This window comes from Montipora foliosa, chromosome 9, assembly GCF_036669935.1.
Source record: "Montipora foliosa isolate CH-2021 chromosome 9, ASM3666993v2, whole genome shotgun sequence".
NCBI classification, from domain to species: Eukaryota; Metazoa; Cnidaria; class Anthozoa; order Scleractinia; family Acroporidae; genus Montipora; species Montipora foliosa.
This window is the reverse complement of record NC_090877.1, coordinates 865,632-878,131: the sequence shown is the minus strand read 5'-3', so window position 1 is coordinate 878,131 and position 12,500 is coordinate 865,632. Positions and strand designations below refer to the sequence as shown.

At 38.2% G+C, this 12,500-nt stretch overlaps 1 long non-coding RNA gene across 1 annotated transcript in view; it reads right to left on the bottom strand.

The window, feature by feature from the left end:
• Window positions 1–9,534: 9,534 nt before the first annotated feature.
• LOC137969630 (uncharacterized) overlaps window positions 9,535–12,500 on the bottom strand; it is a 159,357-nt gene continuing 156,391 nt past the window's right edge. Inside the window, exons 3-4 of the long non-coding RNA XR_011116703.1 lie at window positions 10,941–10,997; window positions 9,535–9,875 (exon numbers count right to left, since the gene is read on the bottom strand). This is a non-coding gene — a long non-coding RNA (uncharacterized lncRNA). The remainder of the gene's footprint in view (window positions 9,876–10,940; window positions 10,998–12,500) is intronic.

Sequence of the window (12,500 nt, the reverse complement as noted above, 5' to 3'; positions counted from 1 at the left end):
GAATTGACGTCATACCTACAGACAATAGTTTTATGCATGCAGAAGTGACGTCACCTAACACACTAACCAGCAGTTCGATCAGTTTTGTCATGGCGGAGCTCAGCTCAGGAATATGCATAATAAAACAATTATTGAATTCGATTTTCGCATGTTAACGATAATTATCAAGGCCTCAGTTTGTGTTATCCGCCTCAGCCTTCGGCTTCAGCAGATAACACAAACTTTGGCCTTGATAATTATCGCTAACATGCTCAACCTCGTCCAATAATTGTTAATTAACGGCGAAGTAAGCAATCGTTATAATTCTCGGTTTTCACATGACGTCACGGCCGCCATGTTGGTGCCCAAAAGAAAGAAAAGGCAGCCATTTTGGTGCCCCGACCAAATCCTCCGGGAATTTAACTCTATTATTATGCAAACGCTTCCTTTTGTTTTCGTTGAAAAACATGGCTGTTGATCACGTGAGTGAAAACCACCAATAGAATAGAGAGAATCTTTTGCAGTTATTTAAATTTCATTAACGGCGAAGTAGCCAATCACAATAATAGACTAGCGAAGATATTTTGCCGTTAATGAAATTTCATTAGCAGCAAAGTAGACACTCGCAATAATAGAATAGAGAGAATATTTCGCAGTTATTGAAATTTCATTAATAGCGAAGTAGCCAATAACAATGAATAGAGGGAATATCTCGCAGCAGTGCAGGCCTTTCATTAGATCACAATATCCCATATCGAGTATTATTCGCATTTATAGAAGTTTTATTTACAGGTATTTAATTGTAATCGCCTATGCACTGGCTAGCAATCTAAACCGACTACAAAAACATATAAAACAGCTGCTAACGACTTTTTTAGACAACCCGAACCATAAAACGTAATCATAAAAATGAAATTGGTCTATGACGTAGAATCGTATATGCTTATGGCACTTCATTGCAAGGTATACTCTTTTTTTTTTCTTTTTTCAGAGCAGCTAAACTGAACGTTAATCTTACAAACAAAAACCAACATTCGTTTCTGGGAACTTGTTTTCTATGTTTCATAACATGTATTAGCTTCAATATCCAGGTTAACTACAGTTAGTAAGTATTGATTTTGGGCTTCGAACAACTCCGACCAGCGGTCTCTGTTTATGCCAAAAAGTCATTGAATTGTTTGAAAACCTCGTGATCTTAAGTCTATTTTCTTATTCATTTACACGGTTTGTCTGGGTATATCAAGTCAGTAAGACAAGTAACATGAGTACAAAACTGGATGTCAGTCGTCTCAAAATTATAGCTACAGCTGTGGCAGTTTCTGTAACTGATTGATTGTTTTCAAGTGAATTTTCTTTTGCACGAATGTCTACTTGATTATTCTCACGTCCCTGCTGTTTAGAGTTTTTATCCAATCTACATCATCCGGAAATTGAACAAAGTACCCGTTCAATTTATCGTCATCCATATTATTATATTATTATATGGCAAAGCCAGTCTTGGGCAAATCCCAGCGCTCTCATTGGTTCTTTCTCGGTCGGGATTTTGTAGTACGGACCATTTCCATGGAAACGGGCCAAGCCGTATATTTTTGTTTTGGAGCAAAGCCGGCAAATTCATAATTTGCAACCAAAACAGCGAAAAAAAAAACTGTGAATATTGTCATTGTTCACAGTGAAACTACCAAAAGAAGCTAAAAAGATTGAAAGATAAAAAGCTAAAAGATAAAAAGCTAAAAAGATTGATTGCACCGGAAGTGCATTTTACTATCAGAAACAGAGTGCCATATAATAAACAACTTACTAACCGAGCTTGCTCGGGCCGTACTGGGGAACATTGGCCCACGGTCGTGGCAGTACGGACCGAGCTAAACGACCTCGGGCCAATATTCCCCAGTACGGCCCTCGCGCTCGGTTAGTAAGCGGTTAATCGTGCCCTTTATCCATCCAAGATTCTTTGCAACTCCGTCAACATTCTCTTCGTACTCTACTTCAACCCGTGTGTCCCAATCATCATTTCTCCTACGTGTAATTTCCGTTTTGATGGTCGTTTGTCTAACCTCGCTCTCCTATCGGGAGGTGTTTGTTCCACTTGGGCTTCGCTTTCATTTAGCGGACTGTTTGCTCCTCTCAAACTTAATCGAGATCGCTTTCTCTTTTTTATTTTCTTTTCCTTTGCTACTTGGTTGTTATTCTCGTAACTTGCATTAATGTTTTGCTCACTTGCGACAATTTTGACGGCATGTAACCTGTCTTCCATGTAGTAAATATTCTTCATGAGCATCGTAATGTTACTACATCCTTCACCAAATGACTGACTATTTAGGGACTCGACGGCATTGTTAGTATTGGGTGCCGCGTCCCACTCTTCGTTATCTCGTAAAGTGTAGGCCTTACAAAACGTTTTCAGAATTCTCTCTCTTATCCACCACCTCACCCAAAGCGCTGACTGAGACCAATGGGCATTGGTTTGTTGATTACAATTAGCAGCTAGATCAGGTGGAAAGAGATGTTTCGCCTCGGTTATATTCTTTACACCACAAAGGACGTCGAAAGCCAACTTGACGTCTGTTTGATTCGTTAGATCTTGTATGGCATGTCCAATGTAGCGAAAGATTTTATATTCCTCTTTGCATTTTGTAACAATATCACTTACTCGATTAGCAGACGTTTTCCAGTGCACAGTACACCCGCGCAAACTTTTCTCGCAGAGTTCCGCTCCGATACTTCTTTCCAAGCCGTTATATTCTGCTTGATCAAAATCTACCATGATCTGCCGAAGAGTCTGCCCATTTTTAAACGACGGGTGTATTTTAGTAATGTGGGTAAATATTTCACGAATAGCTATTGCGTAGGCATCGCTGTCTTGTTTATTCAAAAGAACTCTCGCAACCGCGTTAAACTCGGCGCCATGGTAATTTAGTTAAAAGCAACCATGTTCAGTAATAAAGGTCTGGAAATCCATTGTTATTTGTGTATGTGATATCCACGTACAAATCTTTGGTGTTTCTCTGTAGGTGTGCTTGATAGGGAGCGAGAACGAACTCGCCGTTAGTGACATTTCATTTACTACGAAATCTGTGGTTCTAATATATATTTAGGGGGAAACGTTTCGCCGCTACTGACATTTCAATAACTGCAAAATTTGTGATTCCAACATACATTCAGTGGGAAATCGTTCGCCGTTAATGACATTTTGATAACTGCGAAATTTTTGGCTCCAATATTTGTGGGGGAAAATCTTTCGCAGTTAATGAGATTTAAATTACTGCGAAATCTTCGGTATATAATAAAAGTATATTGATAAACTTTTTGGCGAACTTTTATTAACTATCTGTAGATAAATAAAAGTGCAAAATTTTCATTTACATATATATACCCAGTCACTGGTAGTCATTAGTTAAATTATCCTTAAACAATTTTATAAGAAATTGAGAACGTCACCATGCACAAATCGGTAAAAAGCTACTTGAAAACAGGTCCCACTAGGCAGGTTAAGCGTAAAACTTATATAACTCTGGTTTATTACTGTCACGCCAAAACGCAGACTGCAGACTGTGCAGACCGTGCAGACCAGGGGTAAAATATGGCGTTACCCTCACTATTATTTACAGCTAACCGTAAACAGGCTAACCTGAATGTTATTAAGGCCTAATTAGGCTAACAGAATGTCATTTAGGCCCAATTCAGGCTAACAGAATTTTCATTTTACAGACGGTCTGCACAGTCTGCAGTCTGCGTTTTTTCAGTGTCCCGGTTTATTAGCTCACAATTTACACCGCTGCATTTTTAGTACGAATTACGGTTTTACCATTTTAGACCCATTCAATTTTGGTGACTCGTTGTGGTGAAGGGATACTGCTCTTATAATTACGGACACTTCCTTTGTGAGATTCCTGCCTCTTCCAATAGCCGCTTACAAGTGAAGTAAAATCCCTTCTCTTTCTCATAGACGGACTACCGTTCTTAGAAGCAGTCTTGTCTGCCGGCTTCTCAATTTGGGGCTTGGGCCACTCTGAACACTTTCCTTACAATGTTTTGAGAAAACAAACGGTTCTTTTGCTATTCTATATACACTTCCTTGATCAATATGACAAATTTCGGCTACTCTACGTACAGGCAAGTCTTTAACAGAACATTAATATAATGCAGGTTCCTGTGTCACACAATCTATAACACACCAAAAAACGATCTTGTTAAATAAATTTTCTGCTCGCAAAACAAAGTCAGTTGTTCAAAAGTCTCCAGCTAGGACACCGTTTTATATGTACATTAATTTCACGTGAAATAATTAATTTCGATTTCGTTGCATCACATCTCCCAAAATACACATGGTAGACCATCACACGCGTCGGGGGAATGCGTCGTATATGACCAGCTAGTTTGTGAGGTCCTGATATCTCAAAGAATGCTTCCGTAGTTAATAGTGTTAAAAATATGGATATTGAAGTCACTGTTTCTTAGTGAATATCTGATCCCTTTTCGACTTCTGGGAAACTGGAGAAGAACGCTACCATAGAAGGAACAATTGAGGACATGGTTGCAAAAAGAGATTTTCCACCCTTAACAACAATTTGATGAAGATAAAGGTGTTATGTTTTATTGCAGTTCAGGAATGTAACTTCCATTTTGTAATACTGATGTATGTACTGCTTTGAGTCCACGAAATAAATGGGCCTAATCGGCTAAATCAATGTTGTACCCAATTCAAACCTTGGGAATATAGAAGATATTACATAGCCGCTTGGAGATACAGAATTTCTTGTCTCGTGTTGAAAAATATTTCATGAGCGAGCGCAGCGAATAAGTTAAAAATTTTTCAACACGAGAAGAGAAATTTCGTATCTACAAGCGGTCATGTAATATTCTATTTATTATATAAACACCAATGAAATAAGAGATCATTTCACGACAGGCATCAGAAGGCCCGATTTTTTTATGTGACCATAGCAACAGCGATATTTTCACGTGTTAAGATTATCATGTTTGCGCGCGAAAGCTCACTTGGTTTTTCATTGATGTTTATATATTTAAAAAAATTTTTCCAGGTATTTCCATATTATTTAAATGTGAATGCTAAATCAAATTCCAGTACAGTACACAAATAGTCTTAATCAAGACATTGAGTTAGTTAATTTAATCATATTGTTTACTTTCCCGCAAAACCTGGTTTGAAAATAAACCTTTTTCTGACGCTGATGGGCACAAACCTGATACGTTAAACATTTAACTCAGTCCTTGCATCTTATTAATAAATAGATAATTATATATATCAATTAAAAAAAGGCCTTCGTATACCTACATGTCTTGTACCTCATTAAAACCTCCTTCCAGTTGCTTACGCGCCGTTGGACTAAGTGAGCTTAGCGAGCTTAAGGACGCGCGTTTTTGAGACGCGGACGACAACCGGAAGTGAGCTGTTTTCGCTTTTAACTTGTCTTCACACAACCACATTCACATTGCTAAGTATCTTTTCTCAATTAGAGATGATTAGTATAAAAATCTGGGTGATACCACTGCCCTGGCATGTTAAATTTTCTCTTCCGGTTGCCGTTCGCGTCTCAAAAACGTGCGTGCTTAAAGGGGCTAGGTCACGCTATTTTAGGTAATTTTGTTTAATTTTGTTAATTATGAGCTCTAAACGTCATATTGGCAGAGCAAGAGTCTTTCATTTGCAAAATCACGGCCACATAACAACTGAGAATGATTTTCAAGCTTTGTAAATGACATTTTGATATAGACTGATATAAATTTGAAAAAAGGTGGGCCGACGTTTTTCAAATTTACCCAAACTCAATCCATTTCAATCCTCTCCAGTTTTGTCCATCCATGTCCCTTCTTGGCTTCCCTGTGTTTTGTTAGAGTTCTTCTATAGTTTTGAACAGTTATTTTGATATTTTAGTTAATTCTATGACCATTCGATCAGTGCTGAAAATGCCTAAAATAGCGTGACCTAGCCCCTTTAAGCTCCCTATTAACTTGTGTGATTACAATTCGTTATATACCATAAAATTAACAATGACGTGTAGTGTGTCGGCGTCTCGTCAATTAATCATTTTCGATCACCGCAAAGTTTTTTTTATTTTCGAGCACAATCGTTTGGTATTTCTTTTCAGTTTCATAATGTCTCTATTCTGTTGATACGAAGAAAAGCAGAAAAGAAAGGATGCGAAGAAAAGCAGAAAAGAAATGGCGTTTATCAAACTCCATACATGACCTAACTGCATACAAATCTGCAAGAAACTTCGCTACAAATTTGATGAAAAAGGCGCGCTTTGATTTTTATCAGAACCTCATACAAGAAAACAGTTCGGATCAAGGAAAGCTCTTCAGGGTCTCAAAACAATTATTAAATAAAAACTGTGAGGTTCCACTTCCTCCTCATTTTAGTAAAACGATGCTTGCAAATGAGATGGCTAACTTCTTCGTCGAGAAGATCAGTAATATAAGATCCAAATTCAAAGAGTGTACAGCTGAAGATTGTCAAGATTGTTCTCCCATTATGGATCCACAATGTCCCTCATTTAGCAGTTTCCAAGCAATCACAGAAGAAGAAGCTCATAGCATTATTATGAATCTGGCTAAGAAATCGTCTGCTCTTGACCCGATACCCACACCTCTGTTAGTCAAATGTATCGATGTCCTTCTACCAGTGATAACTAAAATGATAAACATTTCACTTGATAGTGGTTATTTTCCCTCAGCATGGAGAGAAGCCTTAGTTTTGCCAACTCTTAAGAAGGCTGGTCTCGACACTGTTTTCAAGAATTACCGGCCTGTAAGCAATCTTTCCTTCATTTCAAAAGCAACTGAAAAAGCTGTGTTTATTCAAATTGACAATCATATGAAAAAACACGATCTTTACCCTTCGCTACAATCTGCGTACAGAAAGAACCATAGTACAGAAACGGCACTTTTGAAAGTTACTAACGATATTCTGATGAAAATGAATTCTCAGCATGCTGTTCTACTTGTCTTATTAGACTTGAGCGCAGCCTTTGATGCAGTCGATCATAGTTTACTTCTGCGTAGACTTCAAACTTCATTTGGAATTTCTGGAGCACCATTGGATTGGTTTACCTCTTACTTGATGGCCAGACGACAACGTGTTTCTATTCCCGGTGCTCTCTCTGACAGTTGCTCTGTTGATTGGGGTGTTCTACAAGGATCCTGTCTAGGTCCCCTATGATATATAATCTACTCTTCAAAACTATTCCATGTAATTGAAGACATCTTCCAAACTCTCATTGCTATGCGGATGATTCACAATTATATCTTTCCTTCAGGCCTGACGTGTTGTCTAACCAACAAGATGCTACATTTGCCATGCAAAATTGTATAAAGGACATACGCTTGTGGATGGAACATGACAAACTCCTTCTCAATGATGAAAAAACGGAATTTCTTATCATAGGAACCCGACAACAGTTAACTAAAGTTAATATTTCTTCGATTACCGTGGGCGATTCTGATGTAATGAGATCGTCAGTTGTGAAAAATCTCGGTGTTTTTATTGACGACAAGATGTCGATGAACTCCCACGTAAACAAAATTTGTAATACATCATTCTGTTATCTTCATAACATTATGCGAATAAGAAAACATTTATCGCGTAAATCCACCGAGACCTTAATTCATGCGTTTGTGTCAAGCCGATTAGATTACTGTAACAGCTTACTCTATGGACTTCCACAAGTACAAATTGAAAAGTTACAAAGAGTTCAGAATGCAGCTGCGAGACTAATTTTCAAGGAACCGGAGTTCAGTCATATTACACCAGTCTTATATCAGCTTCACTGGCTTCCAATTAAGTACCGCATTGAATTTAAAATTCTGCTCTTTACCTTTAAAGCTATTCACGGCATGGCACCTGACTATATCTGTAAATTGATTAGTCGGAAATCATCAACTAGATACTTACTCCGATCTAGCGAAAGAATTATGCTTGAGACTCCTAGTGGCAAGATACTCTCAACACTTGGAGGAAGAGCTTTTTGTTACGCAGCCCCTAGGCTTTGGAACAATCTGCCCTGTAAAATATCTAGCCTTGACTCTCTTTCAAGTTTTAAGTGCCAGCTCAAAACACATCTTTTTAAACAAGCTTTTAATTTGTAATTCTTATACATTTTAATTCGTCAAATATTATATTATTATTATTATCATTATTATTATTGTTATTATCTATACATTAATTTATTTTTAATCATCACTGCTTGTAATTTCATTTAATTTTATTTATTTTATTAAATTGTAATGCGCATTTGACCATGTTCGGCATGAAAAATGCGCTATATAATTTTCAATTATTAAATTAAATACCGATGTTCTTTTAGCCCCACAGTTTGAGACTTCGTTATGTTGTTGTTGATTGAATGTGAGCCAGCGAGCCATGCTAGTCAACATGCAATGCAAGTCACAGAGTTATTGAAAGCTAACCATTTTAAAGTGGGTGCTTAGAGTTAAAAGCTGTTTATCAGCGCTATTTGAAATGGGTGCTTAGACTTAATGCTCGCAGGATGTCCAGCCTCGTTGAATATCCACCAAGCCGCTAGCCACTTAAGATTTCTGTAGCTGAAACAGTTTGTCTCTGATGTTATTGGCATTGGTCGCTCGAATCTTGCGTGTGCAGCGATTTTCCCTTAGTTTGTGTTGACACCTATTGGATTTTGACTTTGTTTAGAAACCATTTGTAAACCCTAGGATTCACTAAAAAAAACCACAAATTGTAAAACTCTCAGAAAAATAAATAAGTGGTCGATAGACCAAGTACAAAAAACAGATTGTTTAATTTCTCTACCCATCTGCTTTGCCTCCAAAGCAATTACCGAGCGCACTTTAAAGATCTGAGATTACAAATTTACTAGATTTCAGGTGCACTATGCAGTGCGCAACATGAATAGAAAGCCATTGGGTTTGTTTGGGCAGTCTCGGCTGAGACCAGTACAGTCGTGATCACACTTGATTACACTACGATAACTTCGATAACTAACCCTATCCCTACCTAAGAATTACAGAGCTAGGCGGCAGTTTACAGAAACAGCTACTGCCCCGACGGAGGCCAGGAGAAACCTGCCGGAAAAAATCCCCGTTGGGGGGAAAATAAGGCAGGAAACCTGGGTAGGATCCATGCATGACTTAACAAGTAAGCTCTGAATGCCAATCCTACGAAGGCCACGCTGCTAAGACAGAATTGAAACGAGTGTGAACTACTATTTAAACTGTGGTAGAGAAATAAAAAATAAAATAAGAAATAAAAAAACCTTCATAGTACTGGCGTTGGCCAAGAATGATCTTCCATGTGACAAAACTCTCTTGTATGACTGTCATCGTGTCCCATGATGCACTGAACAGGCCCAGTCCCAACTGCTCTCATGCCGAAGAAATATTTCATTACCAGTTAATTCATATTCATTCAAAGGCCGCATTTTACATATTTCAGCTCTACTACACTACGTCGTGTACGAAATTGGTTTATCATTTTGGAATTAGCTCATGAAACGATTTAGGGCGAGTTCGATTGACCCTATTCCGGAATAAGAATACGTGGAGAGATGATTAAAACGGTATGTTTGGCGCGTTTCGAAGCCACAAGGATAATAAAAATATGTTTAAAATAGCATTTTAGCAGATGTTTGACAATTTAAATGTGAATCTCCCTAAAAACGAATGATTTATAACTTATATTCCATGTATTCGTATTCCGGAATACGGTCAATCGAACGCACCCTTAGTTTGGACTAGACTTCTAAGGATAAATTCGTTAGACTGGGGGTTAATATCTAACATGCTTAAGTAATCTTTTGAGTATCGAAACTGGACAGACACCACTGCTTGACTGGGCAATCACAACCTCATCTCCCTGGTCTGTCTTGTTTTTCTCCACTCTGATTGTCAGGTACCTGTCATCAATAGAGATGTGACTCATTCTGATGTTACGAACCTCATCGGATCTGAAAAAACCCGCAGCTTTCCGTATAGTATCAGGGGCACCCAACGAGAATGTAGTTCAAAACCACTTCAACATAGCATTGTTTAACGTATTTTAGTATTTAAACGGCAGATATAGGCATATTTTTATCCTCTAAAAATTTTTCATCTGTTCGGATTTCCTAGCTGAAAGTCTAGTGATCCGAAAATTATAGGGATAAAAACTTACCTTTCGAAAATTTCAGCCAGAAAAAAGGTCTCGAAAATTCTAGGTGACCTTTTTAGGGCAAAAATCCGTCTTGGGCAATTCTTCGATGACAAGGACGGGTTGGACTGGAGCTTGAGACTTAAGTCTTTCAACTGAGTCTTAACAAAGTTAGCAGAATCCCGGTCCTTTTAAGGACTAAAAACTCCTTAAAGGGATCAATCTGGGCGTGGCCTAGGCGCTTTTTGACCCCTTAATGACACCATATTTAAAACATTTTGCTTAGGCAAACGTCCAGATTTCTTCTCGATAAGAAGTTAATGACAGGCCTGGACGGACTCCTTCAGTGTGGTTTTCGCGGTTGCCTCGTGTTTGAGCTAAAAAAAGCTATATTTTTGCCCTGACCAGCACGTCGTTCCATCATAAAATGAATGTGACCAGAAAATTAAAGCAAAAGGACTTTTTTTTTGCATTTTTTTACTTATTCCATTAAGTATTTTATTTTGTATGCAAAATGTTTGTTTATAGTGTATATAATTTTTTAGTTAGTCTTGCACAAGGCTCATGACAAGACAGTTATAAATAAATGCTGTATCATAAAGGACCAAGCCTATTTTTTCTGCTTGTACAGGAATGGTTTCTACTGAAAACTTAGGAACCTAATGAAGAACCTACTTTAGCCTAAATTGCCAATCACTACCCCCAAATATAAGAACTTGCTTTGCCAAACTTGGAAAAATGTAGGTTCTTACACGCGGGTTTTTACTGTATTTGGATGTATATATACTTTCCAGTCACAAACTTAAGTAACTTACATATAACTTAAGCTTACCGATTGTTGCTGTTACAGTTGTAAAAGTTCTAACTGCATTTGAAGAGCTTTCATTTCCTGCCGAACATAAACAAATAACAACATTTCTGTCATACTTGTAAACTTACTCTCAAAATATTTATGAAACTGACAACAAGAAAATTAATGGCTCAAACCAACTTGACCCGCTGTCTTGATTCAATTCGTCGACTGCGCGTTTTCTCAGTTTTTTCAGCACAATAGAAGCCTCTACACAGAAGATTTTTGTTTGTTTTTACGAAAGGCAAAACAACGTGTTTTTTGCCGCAAACACGACAGCCAATTTTATAGTGGTACATCACTCGCACGCTTTCAACTTATTCGCCAATAGGCGAAGGGAGCCGCGCAAGCTTCTAAGACTCTTCTAACACTAAAAAGTCCTTCGCATGGTGGAGGAAAGTTTTGCAACCCCTCATCATTTCCCGCCTTTGCAAACGCGGCTACCAGCTAAAAGTTAGAATCTTCCAGAAAAAAAGAACAAGCGATCGATTCTTTTCCTTTGCCGAGAAAGCTCGATGACCTGTTGTCTTCTTTTCTGGCAACCATCTTGCTTGCAACGAGATTATGCGCATGCATCAAATGGATTCCTAACGCACCAATCAGGCAAAAGTCTCCATTGCTTTTCGCAATATGATGAGCAATGGAGACTTTTGCCTGATTGGTTCGTTAGGAATCCCATTTGATGCATGCGCAAGGCATGCGCATAACCTCGTTGCAAATAGACTATTTATATCGTATGTGACGACGCGTGTGATCTGAAGAGGAAATCGAAGCGTCCCAAAAAACCATCAAATCATCCAGGACAACGTAGAAAATAGTAGCTGAGTGAACTTTATTTATCTAGCTGTCCATAAAATGAGTTTTCGAAAAGAAACAACGCGATTTAAAGTTTTAATGGAACATTTTCCTCGACGAGTTGACTGTCTCAAAATAGCGTGACGTCACGCGCTCTCGCATCCTTAGCGTTGTCTGCCTGTGGTCGTAGGTTTGATTCCTGCCCAGGACTCTGATTTTAAAGTTGTCCTACCCACGTTGCCCGTTGTCAACGCAACTTGTGTTGTATCAACTCCTTCCCTCGGGCCAATTACAAATTTCCATCATGCGTGTATGTCGGTATTGTTTTTACATTTATTTTGTAGCGGTCACGGTCATTCAGTTGTAACTGACGCACGCACGCAAACAATCCACCGATATTGATTACCATTAATTTATTTGTAGCTGGGTTCCTTGTTCCTGCTCAACACGTCACGTTCCAACGAAGACTTTGCCAGGTAATGAGACACTCCTCATTGATTATTTTTTTGTTGTTTGATTGAACTATACTGCTTTCTGTTCTTTAATTAGTTGTACATTGTGATCACATAATATGCCTTATAAGCCTGCTTTAAATTAAACTCTTTACAGTTTCTCGTTGTTTAATAGCAAGAACAAGTAATGCATGCGTAATAAATTTCCTACTCGCCTCTCTTTTCTTTTCTTTGGATTAAAGTCAGTAACTATGTCGGCACACATTCCTCTTATGCATAACTTAACTGTTTATTT